Genomic DNA, 23,586 nt, shown 5'->3' with positions numbered 1-23,586 from the left:
GAAGACTATATTCAGAAATACAGTCTTTGAAGATGCTTTAACTGGAAAAAGTGGTGGTTTGAAATAATCAGATGCTTCCCATCCAGGACCAGAAAACACAAGAGGTTTCCCTTTCTAGGCTGCTTTACTCCAGTTGATCGGGGACAACAGACCTTAGCCAAGTATTTTTTTCTCCTAGCCGAGTCTCTAGCCCCAGATGCTTTATACACCCTTACATACCACTGCAACCTTTTCTAGTTTGTCCTATGCTGTAAAATGCTGCATGCAGATACCATACCATAAAATAACAAATAATACCTTCATAAGCTCAGAAGGAGGGTATTATCCATCAGCATTTACCATTAATAAACAAAACACTGCACTGTTTCTACTGGGAAACGAAGTACCATTATATATTTTTGAGATACAAAAATGTCAGGTGAAGGAAAACAAAAGCTGGATTATTCTGGACTGTGTATGTCATCTATACACCATACACAAATATGTTTTATTTGTATAAATGAAAATAAATTAGCAATGTACAGCCTTCTGAATAAACCAGTGTCTAACTCACAAAAGCCGTCTTGAAACCACAGTAATCAAAGCCTTAACAGCGACTCATGGTTTTGAAGATCTGTCCTCCTCTGCATACCAGGCCTCTTCCAAAGGCTGCTGATTTAAACTAGGAACAGGCAATTTGCCTGGTTTTGGTTAGCTGAGTTTGTCTAGAGAGCTACCATTCTCTGTGAAAATTAGACATCAGGAATCCTAATGTAACATGTTGTTAGAACATCCAACATAAAATGTACATATGTACCGTGTGTCTCATGTTCCATAACTCCAAATGTAACTAATGTTTAAATTCTTAGTCATGATTACTTACCTAGTTCTCACAAAGCAAAACAGTATGACAAGGTTCCATCCTTTCTGCCCCTCCTCCTTTTTATTTAACATTTCAAAATGTTAAAGACAGTTGCATCAGTTTTACCTCCATTGTTTGGCTCTTCGTGCCTTTGAGACTCCATTCTTGGTGTGTGTTACCCAGCTCCTAGTGTGGCACGTTTACTACCCTGCTTCTAGTGTGGTACATGTGTACTGCTCTCCCATTTCAGCAGCCCCCTGGCAACGCACCTGCTGAGCACATTCAGCAACTGGCAAGTTCACTTTTACAACTAGGACCCCACTTTTAGGAGGAACTGTATTCCTGTAGGTGAACATAGGAATTAGAAAACAATCTTCTGGGTTTCTGAGATAAGAACAATAAAAACCCCATCACTATTACTACAGACTAAATAAGCCTGATACTGACATCAAACGGAAGGAATCAAGTATGTAAGATAACTTTCAGCCCCAGCACAAGTTGTAACAAGGGAAAATTTACACTTCATACTCCTCTACAATATGTTTTTAGGACTAACAAAATTTATTCCACTAAATGTTTAGCACTCCAGTGGACTCTGACCTTTGATAATGACTGCAACTTTCAATGAGATGGAAGCTTGGTTCTATGTGATTAATGACTTCAAAATGGAGACAATTCACAGACTTTCCCTTAAGAACGGAGATAAAATACTAATTCAAAATCGGCTCGTATTCCCTATTGTATTTTTATACTATCAGGTATCCACTAGAAAACAACTCTCATATCTATACGGTACGCTCAAGTTAAAACTTATTTAGCAAAATCAAAGTTTCTTTGAGATGTAAACAAACAGAGCACTTGAAGTAGCATTACGAATTACATTTTCCTTCTGTGTGAGTAGAAGCATTTGAATAAGATCTTTGTAGTTTCGGTCAGCTCAAAATAAGAGAAATGCTATGAGGGTGTAATCTACCGACAGCAGCATACCCATGGCTCCACTGTCTTGAATAACATTAGGAAATTACAGTAATTTCTAAAAATTTCAACTCAGACATCACGATTCACTCCACAAACTCCTGTCTCTCAGCCTTTGTTTTTCAATAGTGTATACAAATATTCACCCTCTCAGTCATGGGTTCACTCCTAGTCCCTGGCCATGCCCTGACACAAGATGACATGAAGAGTGGACACTGCATTTTCCTCAAAGACAACGTATCAGAAATTCAAGCATATTTAACATTGGTAAAATATTTTCTCTTAAGAGAATATCCTCCAGGACGATCTGAAGGGCTGTTTTACACAAACATTGCTAAAATACCAACAGAACGTGTATGCAGAGCAGTATCTGGTAAATTACACTGCATTAGTCTGGACAGTTCAACATACCACAAGTATGCTGATAGTTTAAAGCGTTTACAAAAGCTACAAAATGTTTTCTTTTCCCTTCACAAAGGGGTTTTTTGAACCACGTGCACACAGTTTCATGTGAAAGCCTAACTGCCTAATTGCATGAACGATTTTTGCACTTGGGTACTGAGCTGGTATGGTATTTGAATACAAAAATAGCCAGTTATGCTTTAGACTAATTATATTAGGCAAACAACAGATTTGTCCAGAAAATGAGTGGCTCACAGATAAGATGAAAAAACCTTATCATTACACACTTGGTCATTCACTGTGTTCTCTGTACACACACACACCCCTTGTAGAGATATTCTTAGGACAAAAAAAAAAAAAAAGAAAAAAAAAAAGAAAGCAAGAAAAAATGATAAGAATGATACAAAAATGATATAAAGAAAACCATTCAGATGGAGATTCGTGACTTGTGACTACTGCTGCTTTAAAAGAGGTTAAAATTTATGTCCGTATAACACTGCACATAAGATGCATTATGATGAATGCCTGCCTTTCTGAAAGCAGTCTATGTACGGCATACTGTCTGGTATAATGAACAAAGCATCAGCTCCCCATGGCTGTTTTTGAACCGTTAGATATACAGTTACAAGTGGAGTTTGTAAGTTTATGTTAATTAGATCCAGTATTTTAATAGGCAGCCACATTTTCATTTATTCTGCCTTCATTTCTGAGACTGCTGCCATTTACTCTAGGATGCACTCCGCAGTCTTACTGGTGTTAACAATGGCTCTGTGTATCTGGAACAGTGAATATGTTCACGCAATAATAACACAGGAAGATTTTAAGAATTTATCTGAGCAAATCAATCCCTTACAGTTGCTTAGAAATGGTCAGATGTGAACCTTCATTCCAAGTTTTTTCTGCTTTTATTAATAAAAAACAGACTTCCACTATATTCTTTATTTTGCCTTCATAAAAAAAATCCTCTGGAATCAAAAGCTTGCATTTAAATAAAGCCAAATGTGTTCTTAGACAAAAGAAGGGGACTGTGACTACTGATGGGTTTTGTCTCTATTGACCCCAAAAAGCACATGTTAAGCTAAATTGGTCTGCATGCACTGAGCCAGGTTCTATTCCTTGCTAATAAGACTTTATAATTAAATAATCCAACATTAGTTAAAGGGTTTTGTTCATAAAATGAACTTGTCAGCATTTCCAACGTACACAGTTAATGAGATATTGTTACACTCATGCAGAAAATGTCACCGTGCATCTAATCATCAGGTGCCACAATAAAAAAAAACCAAATACTACTACAATGATTATCTGAAAATCGTCTGAATGATTTTGAATGTAAGAAGATTAAATCTGAAAATCTTCACATTGGTTAGACAGCTGGAAAAAACTCTTTAACCTGTACACAGGCTAACTTGCAACCATATTCTACAGATGTGCATCCCCAATCCGCTGTAGAGAGCACTCTGCATTATGAGAAAAGTCTTTCTATGAAACAACCTGTTCCTGCAGAAGCAGGTGCCAAGTTACTTTCTAAGCACATAAAGTGGGCTCAGACTTCCCTCTTCATTTCATTAACAAAATGCATGATGTGCTAAATGTGTAAGATCCAGTTTATTATAACAGGTTTGCAGATTTCCCAGTTTCTGATGCAATTAGGAACACATTTTCTATTGCTGATGGTGTACCAACTTAGAATCAAAAGGGGTGAAGAATGTAATTCTGGATTCAATGTCCAGAATATAATTCATGGACACAATGGCATAAGTAAGTCCTGAATGCTCAGTCTAGTCTGAAATTATTATAGGAATAAACCCCATATATAAGAATCATTACATGTGGACCAGCCATAAGGTATGTGGAATTAGCGAAGAGGTGATTACAAAAGATAAAACATGTAGGAACATTTCTACAATGCTTTCTACAGTCTAAACAACATATCATTCAAAAGAAAGGCTACTCAATGTTAACTCAGCCCAATGTCTGCTTCCATTATAGCAATGCTAACATGGGCTTTAGTAGCATCTTAAGAAGAGACTGTTCAGTATCTGGGCATTTTGTCAAATGTAGGTGCTGGTTCAGATCATCGCTGTTACCTAAATGGGAGGAGGTACTCTTACAGGCTTTGTAGCAGCTTCAGGCTACTGCTCCCACTTCATACACAAATGACATGAAAAGTGGATTCCAGCTCCTGGGGAAAAGAAATTAAAAAAAAAAAAAGAAAATCCCAGCCCACTGTGACATGAATATTTCACGTGTGTCTTTAACACGTGAATGTTTAACAGACAAGTAACTCGTGTAGAAGAAACATCCCAAAGATAAACCAAAACCAAAGCAGGAGGTCACATATGGTTTGGGGAGATTCTCAGAGTACGTATCAATCTCGACAACCTTGAGGAAGTGTTTCTTAGACCTGCAAAAAAATAAAAGATGAAAGCCATAAAAATAAGGATTTGTTCTGCTCCACTGAGGGATCAGAAAATTCCCTCCCAGGCCCAGAAGTGAAACTTGCCTCATCTCCTTTAGTGTCGCAGAGAAAGGAGCATTTTTACAGTCTCAGGCTCAGCTTTATGCACCACAGATGTCCCTTAACATTTTAAGAACAGTAAGCAGTAAGAGCATAAGGGATATAAGAACTTGCTGACTGGAAGTTCTGGTACTACTGTCTCAGCTTAAAATGATTAGCATTAGGCCTATATGCCTAAAAGCTAGTCTCTAGTTTAATCTCCAATGTATCCCCATAAATCGGTATCTTATATTTGGTAAATATTAGTAAGTGTGTAGATTGTAACTGGAAACAAGAGTTCCTGCTCTTACAAAAGACTACTGGGACAAAGTTGTAACATTCTGTGAAAACTGTGAAATCGTAGGAATTAAAAGCAAAGTAAATCCTGAAAGTTGAGCCTTTAGTGTTACATTTCTGTCGCTGAATCCGCTGCAGTGCATTTTTCTATTGGGGTATATGGCACTGAAAAGTATAGTCAAGACTCCCCCTCTTCCCCCCCCCCCCCCTTCTTCTTTCTCCCCCTGCTCCTGGAGGGATGGGAAGGAGAGTTGAAAGAATGTAACTCCCACGGGCTGAGATAAGAACAGTTTAGTAACTAAGGTATAACACAAATCACTGCTGCTACCACCAATGATAATAATGATAAGGGGAATAACAAAGGGAGAGAATACAACCGCTCACCACCTGCCGAACGATACCCAGCCTGACCCGAGCAGTGATCTGACCCTTCCGGGTAACTGCCCCCAGTTTCTATACTGGCCATGACGTGCTGTGGTATGGAATCCCCCTTTGGTCAGTTTGGGTCAGGTGTCCTGTCTCTGCTTCCTCCCGGCTTCCCCTCCTCCCTGGCAGAGCTTGAGGCTCACAAAGTCCTTGGTCAGACCAAACATTCCTGAGCAGCAGCTAAAACCATCGGTGTTATCAGTGCTGTTCCCAGGCTGAAAGTCAAAACCACAGCACTGCACCAGCTACTGAGGAGAAAAATGACTGCTACTGCTGAGCCCAGAACACTGAACTACAGTCTGCGTTTGCCTCTTGCCAAGCGCTGCAAAGCACATAAGCCTATCATTCAGCCATGAAGGTGCTGCTAACACGCTTTGTTACATGGAAGTCTATAGCAGTAAGGCAAGTTTCTGTGGCTAGTAACTGTTACTGGTGCCATGTAGAGTTCTACTCTGTCCCAATGCTACACTGGTAGAAGATACTCAGGACACATTTTCCTGCAGACAGCGCAGGTCGCAGCACTCTCTTCATGGCCTTTAGACAGCATGTTTAAATTAGCTTACAGAATGCATTACCCATGTATATTAATCTAACCTCTTGAGACCTTGAGGGAATTGTGCATCTACATAAATTTCATGGTCTGCAGTCTGAATTTGTTTTCTGCAGTGAAGCACCACACCACAGTATTCATTCTGATGAGCCTCCAGTTGGTATGAACAAAAGGTACTGCAGAACTAAACTGTCAGTGTGTGAAGGGAAGATTTCACACCAAACGCTTATACCCTTCTTTTTCCTTAGCATCCTGTTAACACACTCATCTCTTCAAACAAAGAAAATGAGGAGAAAGACACTTTATCTGTCCTATGCTACATATACATATGAAATCCATTCACCTATTACCAGCACTCACTAGATATTCCAAATCTCTGGAGAAGCTAAAAAAAAAAAAAGACTATTAATGAGTAATTTTGCAATGATTGCATTTTACCTAAAATTTATTTCTGTGTGTGTCTATAAGCAAACATATGGAGAGATTTAAAATTGTAATTGGAAGGATTTTCTCCATACAACTCTGAAATGCAACGTTTTAACACTCCAGGATGACATGTGTCCATGTGTTATTGCATGATAACATTCCAGCCTTTATACATCTGATCCACGTCTGCTGTTGAAAACCCTGAGTTTCATTTTAATTCAGTTGTCTCCTGAAAATCCATGCTAGTCGTTGTATTATAGCCCAAAGATCTAAAGATTCAAAAGATGTGCAACTTTTAGGAAAAGGTATTGTGCTGATTAAACAGGTTGAGGGAGATGAAAAACAGAAAAGGTAATTGGGCATTTCATCAGACCACTGGTCGAAGTAACTACACGTCAAGTCTATGACATGAACTGCTTTCACCTAATCAAAAACATCGTGTGGAGATCACAGACTCATAGAATAGTTAGGGTTGGAAAGGACCTCAAGATCATCTAGCTCCACCCCCCTGCCGTGGGCAGGGACACCTCACACTAAATCATCCCACCCAAGGCTCTGTCCAACACTGAACACTGCCAGGGACGGAGCATTCACAGCTTCCCTGGGCAACCGATTCCAGTGCCTCACCACCCTCACAGGAAAGACAGTGTCAAACGCTTTGCACAAGTCCAGGTAGATGACATCAACTGCTCTACCCCTGTCCATCAGCTCCGTAGCCCCATCACAGAAGGCCACCAAATTGTTCAGGCAGGATTTCCCCTTAGTGAAGCCATGCTGGCTGTCACCAAGCACCTTGTTGTTTTTCATGTGCCTTAGCATGCCTTCCAGGAAAGTCTGCTCCAAGATTTTGGCATGCACAGAGGTGAGACTGACTGGTCTGTAATTCCCTGGGTCTTCCATTTTCCCCTTCTTGAAAATGGGGGTTATATTTCCCTTTTTCCAGTCGTTGGGAACTTCACCTGACTGGCATGATTTTTCAAATATGATGGCCAGTGGCTTAGCAACTTCATTCGCCAGCTCCTTCAGGACCCGTGGATGGATTTCATCAAGTCCCATGGACTTGTGCGTGTATGGCTCTTTCAACAGTTAATACAACTTCCACTAACAGATTATTTTTTTTAACCTTTATATTTTACTCTTGAAAACTTCACTACTTAAATTAAAAAAATTAATTACTAATTGTAGTGATCTTTACAAACTGCCTGTATGTTATAAATGAAACAACCATTACATCAATTGAAACAGGAGTATGAATTTCAAGGATGTTTATCAGTAACGTACAGAGAAAGATACAGGACCAAGAACAAGAGATTATACAGGTTGTTGAAGAATATGCTTCCTTCAGGATATTCTTTTTCAATTAATATAAAATCTGAAAAATGTCAGTGGGATAATGCCACACAAAAGCATTTAAAAAAATTATCCTGCAACAGTCCATTGCGCATCATGAAAAGAAGAAAAATACTGCAGTGTAATCAACACATCTTAAAAGGTCCAATTTGTTAAGTCGGAAAAAAGAAACACCAAACCAGAAAACCCTCATACCTCTCTGTACTAATTAAATATCTCAGTGAGCAGTAGCATCAGCCTAATATTCGCTGAATTGGTGTCCTTTACATTGTACCATCCTCCATTAAAACAAAAGCAGCTCTTCATGTTCCCTAAGATATTTTGCCAGTCAAGCCACATTCTGCTTGGCAGCCTATCACAGAAAATAGCTGGAAGGAGTGAAATCAACATTCAAACACTGTTGCAAATTAGGTAAGGTAATCAGAAACTAATTTGAAAAGAGAGAGCTATTCTGCAGAAATAGCCCTGTGTTGGCAGAGAGATTAATGAAAGGACATGTCAGGAAAGGACTGTTTATGTCACAAGAAAAGAATGACTCATTTTGACTTCATTCCTTTCCTGTGTATAATTTAGCATTATGAATTTGACAGTTGTGATTCTAAAGCCAATGGTTTACTATCTAGTTTCATTTTCAAATGCTTTTGGGGTCACTCTAATTCTAGCATGGAAATTCCTGTTGAGTTCCATGGAGGAGAGGCCAAAGCTGAGTTCCTTAAGAAAGTGCAAAGACTTTAATAAATGTTCAAGAGAGTGTCTCAGTGAAATAAATATCGAAATTATCAATGAAACTTCACCAGGTTTGTTCACATTTCTGTCTAAAGGTGGAGGAGAACATTTCCAATCATCTTCTGAACCTCTACCTTATTTCCTCACTCTGTTAGGATAAATGCTACAACATTGTAAGAATCTTGGTGTTCAACAAGAGCTGTTATAACAAGAGCGAATTCTGAGAGTAGTCAGACCAACAGAGAGGCTTAATTCTGTTTTAGAAACAAGACTTCTAAAGATATTGCTTCCAGTGATAGGCATGTCAACACCTTTGTTTCAACTAGCACATGACCAAGTTTTGAGATTATATCAAAAGTCAAGTCTGAGAGGACCTTCATACTCAGCAATTTGATTCCATTTCTAATTTTACAAGAGTATCAGCCATATTCTGGTCTAAATAAAATAGTATAAATGCACAGTAAACCAGTAACTTCACTTGACTTGCTACAGTTTTTAGTCTGTTTAGCTGAAAAGGATCTGTGTCCTGACTTGCTTGATTTGTTCTATGCAGCTCCCATAGGCTTCATTAGGCTTTCGTGGTGACACACAAACAGACTGCAAAACAAAAATTCCGTTCTCAAGAGAAATACTGATCACAGACTTTCTCAGGTTTTGTATTAAAGAGTGTATTGTCAAAAATGGAGGTGGGTTCACTGCCACTTTGTGTGAATAACACCAATACTTTTCTTACACAGGCTGTTTACCAGCTCAAAGAAGGGTACAGAGCAAAAACCAGATGTTACAAAACCACAGTAACATGTGTTTTAAGAACTAATGCAACATCACTGACAGATGTTAACTAATGCTTAAGTAAAATGAGAATGTTGCAACAGCCAGCACCCTCTTCAGATATTTCTGTTGTCTACTGAGCTACTACACATCATTATAGAACGGTCTCAAAACCGAAATTAAGTTGGAGGTCCAAATGAATGAGGTGTTGCATATAATCCTGGGATTAAACTAGTTATTTTCTCTAGGAAGCTGGTACAACATTTTGAAATAATGTGTTTAATTTCCATTAAGGTGTTTTGTTGGTTTTTATTTTTAATATGCAGCATTGCAGAACTGGTTCCAACTAAGCGCTTATGAGCTACAGAAGGCAAAAAAGAATGTTTATAGTCAATCAAGACACTAACACTATATGCTTCTTCAAAACCAGCAAAGAAAGTCCTTGGTCTCCCAAACAATGTGATAAGCCATTCTGTGTTATTAACAAGTACAATCTGTTAATAACAAACAGATAAGAAAATTATAATACTGCTGATAGTGATTAAAATACCATTTATTGTCACTAAAACTAGAAGGAAAAGGAGGATAGCAAGATGTTCCTTCAGATGCCAGGAACCTCGAGCTGCACAGCTTTGGCCACAGGCCTCAGATCAGAGCACAGCACGCTGTCATCTGTGGAGAAGTTCACCAGCATTTTGGTCTGTAGGGGTCTTTGAGGATTTTCTTGGAAGAAAACAACTCTATTCATCATTTCTACCATCAAACAAAATGATGTTCATATTGAACATACTGCTTCAGTTTAAGATAAAGCCACAGCCATGCAGGTGGCTGCTCCTTCATTCCAAACAGCCAGCCAAGCCCACCCTGCAGCTGGATGACATGCGCTGCACATCACAGGCCTGGAGACTGAAGGTATTCACACAGCACAGCAAGAACAGGGTCTTCAAAGGTGAGCTGTCAAGGCATTATGAGCTCCTTGATGTCCTATGGCCTTCCAGCTAGGATCACCACAGCTGCAAAGACTAAATAACGTAAACATCCTTTTATACTCAGACATTTACATAAATCCTGTCATTGCATAGCCAGCACTTTTTAAAGGAAGAGTCTTGAAGTTAAGGTTCAAAACCTCACAGTTATCCAGGAGTAATGGAAAGCACGCTGATGGAGATGTGCTCTTCCATGAGGCACTGAGTTGCAGACACATTTGAGTGCCAATTGTGGTGTTACGACTTCAAGCTTGAAGCACCCACACATCAGCAAGCTGGAAGTACATAGCTCTAAACTTCAACAGTGAATACCAGCACACATAACCAGAGCATTTGGACTTCAGAGGTATAGATAATAGTCTTCCCATGGGCATGAATGTATTTTCTAACACATACTGTTAATGTGAACACTGTTTATATGTGCATCTACTAAGTATTCTACAGTTACATTTGCAAATCCTTTTGTAACTCCTTCAGTTAAAAGGACAGGTTTCTCCATCAGTTGCACAGGAAAGAAGCCTCAGAAACTTCATCTCCCTCTACTGCTTCGAAATTCTGTCTTCAATTTTTTTTTTTAAAGACAGATGGAGTTCTTAAAGAGCAACTTGAATTCATGCTGTGATCACTACACACAGCAGGGATTCCATGAAAACCTATGAACTTTTGCACTGAAAATAGCAGAAGTCTTGAGTTTATCTAATGTTTTAAGCAGCAGACATTATGCAAGCAAAAAAGACGCCAAGGATAAGAAGCAGAAGCTTCCTGACAGGCCTTTTACTATTTTCAAAGAGGTTTTCTCCACTGTAGTAATCCAGAATAAGCTGGTGAAGTAACAGGTCTATACACTGAATTTGAGGCCTAAAAAAACGCAACTAGGTAGACTTGAGGGATCCCGTTACAAGCAGACCACTGCATGGAGAGTAATGTAAAGGCTGTGAGATCATAGTAAGCCAAGGGGAAAACAGGACTGGTAGAGAGATACACATGCTTGCTGGTGAAGGCTCGGTTTGCAGTTTGTGAGAACACTGACTTTATACGGAACAGCTCACAGCCAAGCCAAAAAAATAAAAATAATAATAACAACACACCCCCCACCCAATAATTCCACTGAATTCAGGTCTTTCCTCTTGCCAATAACTTTCCCACTTGGGTCTTCATCATGCTCCCGTGAGGTTTTATTGCCATGAATCCTGCTTTGCATTCTGCCTCATGCACTACCTGAGAATGGAGAAACAATTACTATCCAGCCTAGCCTACAACCTAGTGATTCGGGCTCTTGTCTAGACTGTGTCAATTGACCCCAGATGAAGGCACCTCATTCAGGACTTTCCTTAGTCTTCAGCCAGAGCATCCCCACAGAGGACCCCCTTTGCTGACATCTTACAGGCAGCAGAAAGCTCTTCTGAGATCTTTGCAAAACAGCTCCAAGTGGTGCAAGCTCGCAATTAAGCCTCATGAATTCTGAATCACAACAGCACTGCAGACATATCCTAGTGCTACTATTTTTTGTCAGCCAGCTATAAAAGTATCCCACACTCAGCCACATTGAATTTTTGTTACAAACATTTGCAGCTTATCTGTCTGGGTTTAGGTAACTTTTTTGACACCTCACCAAACTCCTAAGACAACATATACTTTGTATTAGTCGGACCTCATAGTTCAGAGAAATTGCCTCCGTCTAAACACGTTAGAAAGGACCATACCACACATTTGCCCTGTGGTGTTCTTCTTTCAGGGAACAGACCACTTGTGGGTGCAGCACAGCAATTATACCTGCATTCAAAGCATGGATAGAAATGAGGCGTGACAGGACACTCACTGAGACATTGCATTTTATGTCTGAAATGAGGGGTTAAGAAAATGAGCTCTAAGTAGCGACAGAAATGGTAAATAAATGTGTTTGCTTCTTAAGTATTAAAATAGTAAATCACAACAAACACATGCAGGGCAAATTCCAACTTGAATGAAGATCTCCTTTATATTTGCAGACCCTATTAGTTAATTGATAAACTAAACTGTACAAAAACAAAACAAAAAACCACAAACAAACAAAACCAAACCCACAAAACTTTTCAACCTGAGAAAACAAACCCCAAAGCTGTAGCGCCATTTTTCCTCACAAGAGGAAGAGTTGAGCAGATTAAAATTCTGTATTGTACTCCTCAGCACATGATTTGCTTTTCAAGATTAATTAAAGCACCTGGCTGGTCATCTTAAGGACTGGCTGAAACTCAAGAGGTTGGTTCTCTCTCTTGTGCCAACAGCAGCTTTCTTACAGGTTGATGGTAGCAGCCCAGTTCTGACAAGACTGAAAACCACCTCTGAGCAAAGCATGTGGCTCATCTTCACTGCAAGGCCCCACCAAGCTGTGCCATGGCACAAGAGAAGGCAGGAGCACACAAGCATGAATCACAGCACCACAGCTCAGAGTACAGCGGTTGTGTAAGTGATGTTAGAGATCAATGGATGAATGTTATGGGCCAATTCTGATGGAAATACACAGACATATTGCTACATCTGTTGTATCATGGACCTAATTCTGCAACTATTTGGTCATGAGGGTAACTCTGAAGACAATGGTAACACCATATTCTTTTATGCTTCCCTAGATTCTTCTGTTGCCATTAAGGCTATATGCTTGCTGCCAGAATTTTAGTAGGGCAGTGGATGTTGGTTTATATTTTCATCCAGTTTCAAGATGAATTACTGCCAAAAAGTGTATTTTTGGGATTTGTTTGGCATGTTTTAAAGAGAATCAATACACACTCCCCTAAAACATTTCTTCTTTCTTACTGAAATTCTGATAACGCTAGAATTTGATTTCTATTTCCAAAATGTGCATGTATTCAAACTGTATTCAAACACTGTTTCAATTTAGAACTACAACATACAAACATGGAGAAACAAAGAGAGAACATCTGCTCTGTCACTTACTAATTCTGCGAAGCTGCAAAGAGAGCACTTTTCCTAACTCTTTGCTCTTATTTGAACTATGTTCTTCTCCACTGATTTATGTTTTTCTTTATACATTTTTACATTCATTCACATTCAACACATCCACAATCACACATAACATTGACATTTTACTCAACACCGAGGCTGCACATTTATTTGACTATATATTGTTATTTTTTAGAGGTATTAAACCTATGCTTTAGCAAAATCCCCTATATGTGAGTTTATACTGCCAGTGAGCTCTACGTTATAGACCAGTCACTGAATTTATCAAGTTAAAAGTCCTGTTAAACAGAAGTCACTTCGCCCGTCACTTGTTGCTTCAGTCAGATGCCTCAGCTTGTAAGAAGTGGCCTATTCCAGTAAATCCATCTGGTTGCATCTGGAAGTGACACTTCACAAAATAAGAATTGCTAATCAAAAAGCCCAACATTTTTCTTTATTAATATTTATATGTTATAAGGGTATACACGCATCAAGGGCACAGATCAAGTAAGCCAAAGGCTGCAACAGACCCTGCAAGTATATACAGTTAATACTAAAACGTTACTAAATGTTAGCATTAATGTTACTTTTCAGACTTGATCCAACCTCTTCTTTGTGTAAGTGAAACTGGGTCTTTTAGTAGATACATCATGATATTCACATTCCATCCACTGTAGTATTTCTTTGCTTCTCTTATGTATGGTCTCATTCAGGAAAGCATTTAAAATTGGGCTTAATTTTAAGTATATGCTTTCCTTTCAGCATACAGTTAATTGTGATTTGAAATTCAGGGCTTGGTACCGAAACCTGATTTGCCACATGGTGTCTTAAATGCGCACTGGCTGTCAAATTCCCAAATCTCCACACTGCAGAGTCCAGCAAGGCACCACCCAGGTGCTGCAGGACTGTCCTGCGTTCAGCAGTAGCAGTTGTTTTTCTCCTTGGTAGCTGGTGCAGTGCTGTGTTTTGACTTTTGGCCTGGGAACAGCACTGATAACACTGATGGTTTTAGTTACCGCTCAAATGTTTTAGTCTGACCAAGGATGTTCTGAGTCTCATGCTCTGCCAGGGAGGAGAGAAAGCCAGGAGGAAGCAGAGACAGGGCACTTGACCCAAACTAGCTAGAGAAGTATTCCATACCACAGCACATCATGCCCAGGATGTAACTGAGAGTTACCCGGAAGGGCTTGGACTGCAGGGCTGGAGGAGGTATGGGTCAATGCTCGGTTGGGTGGGGTGGGGTGATTTGTGCTATACCTTAGTTACTAAACTGTTCTTATCTCAACCCATGGGAGTTGCATTCTTTTCGATTCTCCTCTCCGTCCCTCCGGGAGTAGAGGGAGGGAAAGAAGGGGGGAGTGAGTGGACAAGCTGCACGGCTGGGTTTAAACCACGACTTTAAACCACGACAAGGACCCAGAGCATCTCTGCTACGAGGAGAGGCCAGGGGAGCTGGGGCTGCTCAGCCAGACATGGCTCTGGGTTACCAGCTCTGGGTGGCCCTGCCTAAGCAGGGGGCTGGACCAGGTGATGTACAGAAGCCTCTTCCAATCTCACCCGGTCTGTGATTCTGTGAGTACTTAATTTCTTTTGTTTTTCCCCCCCCTCGGCTTTTCTTGCCTTCTATTCTTCTTTTTCCTCCTTACCTGAAGCCCCTTAAACTCTTCCATACCTTTGGTTACTTCTTAGGCCTTATTATTACTTTTTTTTTTTTACTGTTTGATTCATCATATTGGACTTTCAGATCTCGATTATTGCTATTGCCTTTGGCAACCATACATTATCTTTGAATGATTTCTTTTTACTTTTTAATGTTCTTTCTCTGCTCCATATCATTTGATTTTTCTCTTTTCCTTCCACACAATCCTCAGCTGCTTGTAATACTTTAACAGTGCAGGACTCCTGGTGAAACTGCCTTGTTATCAAGGTGGCTTCCCCATTCCTGGAAACAGGACAGGCAGTCCTGAAAGGAAACTGAGGGGAGACTGAAGTTATGCTTACCCTATGCTCAGTCGAGGTCTGCATAACCAGCCTTTGAGGACACATTTACCAGTTCACTTCAATGTTTCTTTTGAGCTTTCCTTTGACATCCTTTTCACATTAGAGTGCCTTATTAAAGCACGTGGATCATTGAAATACAGCCCTGACATATTTTGCCAGAAATTTCTTCCTCACACTTCCAGGGACCAGACAAGACAAAACATTTCTGCAGTGGTAGCAAAATTTATCAGAAATACCTATTTTCTGAGATGCAGGATAGAAAAAAATGCAGAGAACAGGATAAAACTAGCTAGTCCAGAGGACCTGTGCTCCTTCCAAGAAGGAGGAATCACACTTTGGCATACTACCCTTTGGAAGCAGTCCTGAAGATGCAGGAAAGTGGCTATCAGCTAGTTCCGCTGATGCTCCAACCGATATCACATTTCTGTCTCGCCTATAATTTAACCAGTGCTCTGCCCTATATTCATAGAGAAGGAAAAATTCTGAATGATCAGCAATTTTTAGTATTTGTCTAGAAATCCAATTTGCCTGAATCATTTTGCGGGAGAAGGCAAGTTTATATACATTTCAATTTTTCATTTGAATCTCATGCAGTTATTACTCTCACAGTGAATAAATGTTAAATTGCAGTGAACATTATCAAAAAGCTAGAAAAATTCTGCTGAACTGACATCAAGACAGGGATGAGACTTTACAGGAAGGGACAGTATAGTTCTTTGCTAAATAGGCCATAAAGCAGGTAATGATCTTGGAAGTAGGAAATACAATTTAATCCGAGGAAACTACAATTACTTTAACTGCGGGAAGGTTCCAGTGCTTGAGCAAGTTTCCTGCACAGTCACTATGACACTGAAGCCGCTGCCTTACACAAGGAAGTCATCAGGGTGCTACTGCGCTATGTCATTACATGTTCTGACTGTCTGCAATTCCCCTTCCCCACCCCCCCGCCCCCGGGAAAAACAACACTGCTCTTTCTGACTTTGCAGAACAACTAACTAAAAGACACACCACCAGACCCCAGGTCTCCATCTAAACTGGAATTCCTGGAGCTTGAGCCACAGGAACAAAGCTTACTCGGGGGGGGGGGGGGAAGCCAAAAGCAGAAAGCTGGGAGAACTTCAAAGCAAGTGGAACTGGAAACACTCCATCAGGTAGGCAGGGGATATGGGGATACAGTGGTGCGAGGGTGGAGAACAGTTTACAAATCGATCAGGTGTCCCGTATGTCCTTCACTAAATATAAGCCTACCACAAGTTACATTTAGTAGGCAACATAAGGGCATTATGTCAGAATTCTGAATCTAAAGAATAGCAGTATTTTAATTAAGAATGGTGTTAACTGAAAGGAAGGAAGATCAAATCCAAGAGTGTTTCAAGATACAATTCTTTGCAAGCCCTAATACGACTTCATTTTAATCATCAGCAGTAATTTCTCCTAAAGCACCTAAGCATTTTCTAACTGAACAGCACATTCCCATCAACTGAATCCAAATAAGTCAAATTATAACCCTAGTAAACTGTGTATAAGTGAGAATTTGATAGTTATAATATGTTACTACTTGGTTTTGACTTCTGAATAATACATTAATGAAATGATTCCTGAATTCTTACAAAAGCACACAGTAAGCCCCATATGATTTCTTCACAGAACCATATATAGATAATGAGCATGTACTGCAAAATGCTGTCTAAGATGATAACACATCTATATCCTGAATGCTTTAGGAAATGTAATAATGAGCTTGCTTGAAGGAAAAAAAAATTATTAGCTGAACCACAACCATGTATTTTCCTGTTACTAACAGACAAAACAAAGGGTAACAAACAGTTTCCCTCTTGGAGCACCTTGTATATGAGATCTCAACCACTAAACCTAATCAAAGCTTCTATAATAACTCAGAAAATTAATATAGATTAAACATGACAAGCTGGGAATACTGGGACACAGAAGACAGACTTTCTAAGATCACATGCCAGAAGGCTGTTACAAGTTACTATTCTATTCTAAGGACAGAGGTCAATGTTTTCCAATCCCAGGCTTTTTCGGACATACCAATCCCTATTCCCAGTGTCCCTGCTTCACTGGAGACTAAAAAAAAAAGGAAAAAAACCTCTTATGGTTGTGGACTGCTCCACTCAGATCTGGAAAAACAGAAGTGAAGTCAGCTTCCCAGTGACCTGTACCATCTTGCAACATTTTTAGCTATGTGTTGCCAACTCTTTCATGTCAAGACATGGTCCCCATTTCCTTCACTATGATTTTGATATGTACCCCGCTAAGCCCTACTTTAGTTGTCATCCAGCTCGTGCTGGAACACTGAAGCAATTGTGTGTTTTCACAATACACATAAAAACCATCAGATGAATAAATGTCGCCATTCAGACTTAAAGAAAAATAAAAGAAGAGATGGCATTTTCTTGACCTCCATCCCTGGACTTCCCCCTTCCCCCCCTGCCCCCTTTCAAATACTTCCCACTCACTAGAGAATTCAAGTGAAAATCTATCCCATGATTCACATTCCATCCTACTCATATTGCCAGTGTTAGAAATGTTTCAGTTGTTCTGCAAAGGGCATCGCCAGAATTAAGTACATCAAGACAAACACAGTTCTGATCATTAGGTATTAAGACCTATTATTTCTGGGGTACTGTAATACTTTTTCAGAGCTGTGTCTGTACAGTTGCATTTCCAATTGCTTTGAGTGGATACTCACTAAAGAAAAGTGACTGGAAAAAATGGTCCTGAAGTTGTGAGCTTCTTTTCACACATTCTACAATTTTCCTGTCTTGAGCAACACACAAGTCATTAAAACCTAACTGATGAAAATTAGAGGCTTCCTTTACCTGTTAAATATTTCCTGATCTTTTTCTAATGTGAAAGTCCATGACAACATTCCTCATACTCAGGGCCTTCAGGGGAAGATTTTCTCACAACCAAAGTAGTTATTACAGATTTAGCATTTTAATGCACCCAAAGATGTGGAAAAGACTTGCAACTGACTTTCAGCTGTACGGACAATCTGCTGTGATGTGCTTTCCACCTAGTTCTAGAAAGCCACAAAACAAATGAAAAAAATCACCTCCAACAACTTGCTGATCAATGTTTATCGCTACTGAGGTTTTGTGAAAGAAGTCCAGGGTAGGCTACGAGGATGATCAGGGTCTGCAGCACCTCCCGTATGAAGACAGGCTGAGAAAGTTGGGGCTGTTCAGCCTGGAGAAGAGAAGCTGTGTGAAGACCTCAGAGCAGCTTCCAGTGTCAGAAGGGAGCTACAAGGATGCTGGAGAGGGACTCTTCATCAGGGACTGTAGTGATAGGACAAGGGATAACGGGTTAAAACTTAAACAGGGGAAGTTCAGGTTAGATACTGTCCTGCGCTCAGCAGTAGCAGTTGTTTTTCTCCTTCTTGGTAGCTGGTGCAGTGCTGTGTTTTGACTTTTGGCCTGAGAACAGCACTGATAACACTGATGGTTTTAGTTACCGCTCAAATGTTTTAGTCTGGCCAAGGACTTTCTGAGCCTCATGCTGTGCCAGGGAGAAGGGGAAGCCGGGAGGAAGCAGAGACAGGACACCTGACCCAAACTGACCAGAGGTATTCCATACCACAGCACGTCATGCCCAGGATGTAACTGGGAGTTACCCGGAAGCGCTAGGCACTGCAGGGTTGGAGGAGGTATGGGTCGGTGCTCGGTTGGGTGGGGTGGGGCGAGTTATCGGTCAGCTGGTGTTGAGGTGTTGTATTCTTTCCTCTTGTTATTTCCTTTATCATTATTATTATTGGTGGCAGCAGTAGTGGTTTGTGTTATACCTTAGTTACTGAACTGTTCTCATCTCAACCCGTGGGAGTTGCATTCTTTTCGATTCTCCTCTCCGTCCCTCCAGGAGTAAAGGGAGGGAAAGAAGGGGAGGGAGTGAGAGAACTAGCTGCGCGGCTGGGTTTAAACCACAACAGATATGTAGAAGTTCTTTAGATATAGTTAGATATATGGAAGAAGTCACAGGAGTGAGGCCCTGGAACAAGTTGCCCAGAGAGGTTGTGGATGCTCCATCCTGGGCAGTGTTGAAGGCCAGGTTGGATGAAGCCTTGGGTGGGATGGTTTAGTGTGAGGTGTCCCTGCCCATGGCAGGGGGTTGGAACTGGATGATCTTTCCAACCCAAACCATTCTATGATTCTATGAAAAGAAAATGGCAGTTTTCCCTACAGGGAAAAATCATGCATTAGAGAGAATTCACAGCTGGAAGCCCAGTACAAATTCATCCTGATTGGCAACTTATATTCTAAATATGATTATAGTGTGGTCACCTGCAATTACCTTTTAAAAAATTAAAATTTCTGATGGTGACATGAAATGCAAATGTATCACAGAACATCCTCTCACTCACTTTCATTTTGCTGTAGGTCAGATCTGTAGTGTTGAAACCAGAGCAGTGAGGATGGGGAGGAAACTTCACAAAATTCCTCTAAAACAGAAGAAAATAATGAAGGTGCAAGTGATAAACTAAAGCAGTGCTTCCTAGCAAAATTACTATTTTGTAACAAAAAGACATACAGGTGGAACACAGAGAGACCCTAATCAAGCTTTGCCTGCACTAATTTTCTCCCTACAGTGCTGCACAGTGTCCCTGTCGTCCTCCCATGTCACCTATCCTTGTTTCCAATGTCTGTACACTTTTCCACTTAAGTTCTAGAAGAAGATCCCTGCTCAGCCAAGCCAGCCCTCTACCTCCTTGCTTGCCTTCCCATGCTTCAGAGTTGTCTGCTCCTGCACTCTTAAGAGATGGCTTTAAAAACCAACCAGCAGCCACTGCCTTCAGAAGCAGACTCCCAGGGTACCTGACTAATCAGCTCCTTCAGCAGCCTCAGGTCTGCTCTTTCCATGCTCAGGGCAGAAGTTTTGCTGGCAGTTTTTCTCCTGTCACCAAGAATTTGAAACAATTACTTCATGGTCACTGAGACCAAGCCAACCACCAACCACCACGTGGGCCATGAGTCGCTCTCTCTTTACAAACAACAGACCTAGGAAGGCACTTTTCCTAGTCGGCTCCCTTAGTACCTGCACCAAGAAGTTCCCTCCAGTATGCTCCAGGAATTACATGAGCCTGTTTATGTCCACTGTATGATCTCTCATCTGACACCTGGGAAGTCAAAGAAATCTATAAGGACAAGGGTGATTTCCTCCCAATCCGTGTACTTACATGCTTTGTGAGATAGGCAAGTAAAGCAGGAGGGGCTATGAACTAGCTCCAGTGTTTCTGTAAGCCCCTATCCTAGCTCAATTCCAGCATCACCTTAAGATTGCTCAGGGAGTCTGCAGAGGTTTCCTAACACTCGTGTTTATACTTGGACATTACACCAAGCGCTAGCAGGTTCTGACAGTGTCGGAAGAAACATATTAACTCCACTTTGGTACCTGCATGGATAAAAGCTCCCATCTTGACCTGCAAACACAGCTTTGTTACAAGCAGTGGCTAGTGTCAACAAATGGAAGTCATGCTCCAGGAAGAAACGAAACAGCTCCTTTACTGTGTTGTCCTTTCTTACTGTATTTTCCTTACACCTTTGTGTGAGATAGAGCATAAATACACAACAGTCATAGGTTTTCTCATGTATCTTTTCTGGCAGTGGTGACGGTGCACATGACAGGGAGCTTTTAGCAGCTGAGGGGTTTATTTCCTTCTGCTTGCAAAGCCACTTTTCCAGTTGTAATATACAACTCCATTGACAGCTTATGGCCCAGAATTCTAGTGGGTTTGTTTGTTTAGTTGTTTACTCTCCTCAGTTACAGCTTAACTTGTTTTGAGGTTGGGTTGGTTTTGTTAAGAAACTTCCATTGTTTCCTGTTTTGTTTTTCAGTACCCCCAAACTAACTCATTCACTACCTACAGATTTTTTGATTTCCTGAATTGAATGGGAAACCTTTCATTATGGAGGGATCAGAAGAAAAAGCCAGCAGTTTCCAGCAGGTAAGCTCATTTTATTATTTTCTCTACAATTACAAAATAAGCTTCGAAACAGCTGTGGAGATGGACATTCTCTCTCAGACTGGGGGACTGGTCCCAAAGTGGTGGCTCATCTCCAGCCTATGGCAAGATGCTGACAAGAAGTGTTTCATTCCTCTTGCCACAACTCTCAGTCATTTGTGAAGAGCCCACCAGCATGAATTAGGAAGGGTCTACTCACCATGACCCACATAAATAGAAATACAGTGTATGCACATACGTGCTTTCCAAATGAAATTAGGTATTAATAGCTCTAACAATTCTGTTATTGCTGTTTTGTCTGGGGGTTGTAGGGACCCAGACGGCTGCCAGAAAAATGCTAGCAAGGAAATATATATATATGCGTATTTGTATTATATACCTATTGTCCTAAATATGGGGGGTGGGGCGGAGGGGTGGGGCTAGAGCTAGATGATCCTAAGGTCCTTTCCAACCCTAACTATTCTACGATTCTATGATTCTGTATGTATATAAGCACTTTATTATCTCGCAAATCCCACTCAAACCTTTAAATTACTTATGGGGGTAAATGTTACAAGAGTTCAAGAACACTGGTCACAAGCACCCAGCACTTATTATCATTTTCCTGTTTATAGCAGTTGTCTAGATGTTAACACAGCTCTTGCATTGTACTGAAACCAACAAAAAGGGGTATTCACAGATACAGCTCATTGCCTTTTGTCAGAGCAAAGCAACAGCATAGGAACTATTCATCATTCTGCTGCGGGAAAAAAATCTAAAAATAAGTACTGTATTTTGCTAAACTGTTAGTCAGCTGGTTTTTAGCAACCTGATCACGTCCAAGACATTCAAACTCCTGTAGAAAAATAGAAGTGATGAAGATTACAATTCGTTTTACTGTAACATCCAGTACAACAAATCTTAAATAAGTACCAGGGCTATTATTCAGCATATTCATTTATTTCAAAGTACACTGATTACGAAGGACACTAATTCAGCTACCAGTTTTCACGGCACATCAGTTTGTATGAGTCTAGATGCCTTGCATGTAATTGGCCAGCAGGAATCTGTTAACCTGAAAAAGAAACTTACTTTCTTCTACGTATCACCAGCTGTGCAGAAGAGATATTAAGCAGAATCCTGGCCCACTTGTGTGTCAGACCTCCTCTTTCTGGTTACACATGCTCATAAGGCAGAAGCAGGTTCCCACCCTCACAACACCAAAAGCACACGCTACACCATATATTTTAACTGATTATCTCCTGCACTGAGAAACAGGTACAAACATGGGACTTCCTAACGGACAAGTAACGCACCAGACATCTTGTGAGAACCTCAGTCACTGGTTCTCTTTAGGGAGAGGTCTGCTTTGGGCCAAACTTCCTTGTCTAGGCAGCTGTCAGAGGCCAATCAAAGGCAAGGTTTCAGGTTTTAGTACAATGAAGGAGCTTTGATTGAGTCCAGCACTTAAGTAGGACAGTCGGTTACTGCAAGTCTCTTCAGCACAACCTAGGAGGGAAAGGACGATTTCACTTATGTTGATAGAGGCTGGAAATGTGCAAACATTGCTGTGTGGCCTTTCCTTTCTTAGAAGGAACGGTCAAAGGCATCCCATCCCTGCCTGTAAAAATTCCCCATCATTTGTATGAGCATGTGGACAGCACTGAATTTCTACATCAGCAGGAGGCTATACAGGGTTATCCCACAAGCTGGAGAGATTTCCTCCTGCCTGCTTTTATTTATGGCCGCTCGTAGCAGCCCAGCTGCTGTGAAGTGCACCTGCCGAGTAACACTATTTGAAAAAAACTCAAACACCTGATGTTTCATATGGATTACAGCTCAGTTATTATTGAGAATTACACGTATAAAGGCATTTGTACCTATACCTAGATAGAAGTGAATTCCAGAGACTGGAATTCCAGGATCACAAAAGCTTGGCAACAATGAATTCCAATGAATTCTGACTGAACAACATGGGGGGGGGGGGGGGGGGGGGTGCGGGGAGAGGTGGAAGAAAAGGAAAAATGAAAACATTAGGACCAAGCTGAAGTTGCAGAGGTCAGTAGTCTAAAATTACAGTCAGGTACTGAAGGGATGCATGGGCTGCCTAAGAAAATTTGGATGTCTAAGACATCCGTCTAACTCTAGTGGCTGCCATACATTTATTTCCCGTCATCCTAGCAAAAGTAAAACATGAGTTTACAATAAACCTATTTTTTCCCAGTAATTACTTATTAGGCTTGCCACTGCTTTTCCATCACCTTCATGGAGTTTATGCCTTCTGTATCACACCACCTGATGGAGATCCCATTAGTTCATCTAAGTCAGCACAGTCCAATGAGTACTATGAACCTATCTTGCCTACTACTTTCTTTATCCAAGAGGAAACAACGAATGAATTTTTAAACAACAACTGACCCTGGGCCAAATGCT

General features: G+C 40.6%; 1 protein-coding gene and 1 long non-coding RNA gene across 5 annotated transcripts in view; both read right to left on the bottom strand.

Annotated features, from left to right (window-relative positions):
* The window catches only part of SLC44A5 (solute carrier family 44 member 5), a 105,694-nt gene that overhangs the window by 62,002 nt on the left and 20,106 nt on the right, over window positions 1-23,586 (bottom strand). The window lies entirely within an intron of this gene.
* On the bottom strand, window positions 441-22,656 carry LOC136011363 (uncharacterized). Of its 2 annotated transcripts, none has more exons than XR_010611357.1 (2): window positions 22,470-22,656; window positions 441-4,625 (listed from the first exon to the last, which is right to left on the bottom strand). It is a non-coding gene; the product is annotated as an uncharacterized LOC136011363 (long non-coding RNA). The 2 variants fall into 2 exon arrangements; XR_010611358.1 differs by lacking the exon at window positions 22,470-22,656 and adding an exon at window positions 18,271-18,339.

Source organism: Lathamus discolor, chromosome 3 (assembly GCF_037157495.1).
Source record: "Lathamus discolor isolate bLatDis1 chromosome 3, bLatDis1.hap1, whole genome shotgun sequence".
Taxonomy (NCBI): domain Eukaryota; kingdom Metazoa; phylum Chordata; class Aves; order Psittaciformes; family Psittacidae; genus Lathamus; species Lathamus discolor.
Note: the sequence above shows the minus strand (reverse complement) of the source record. Positions and strands in the feature narration are given on the sequence as shown.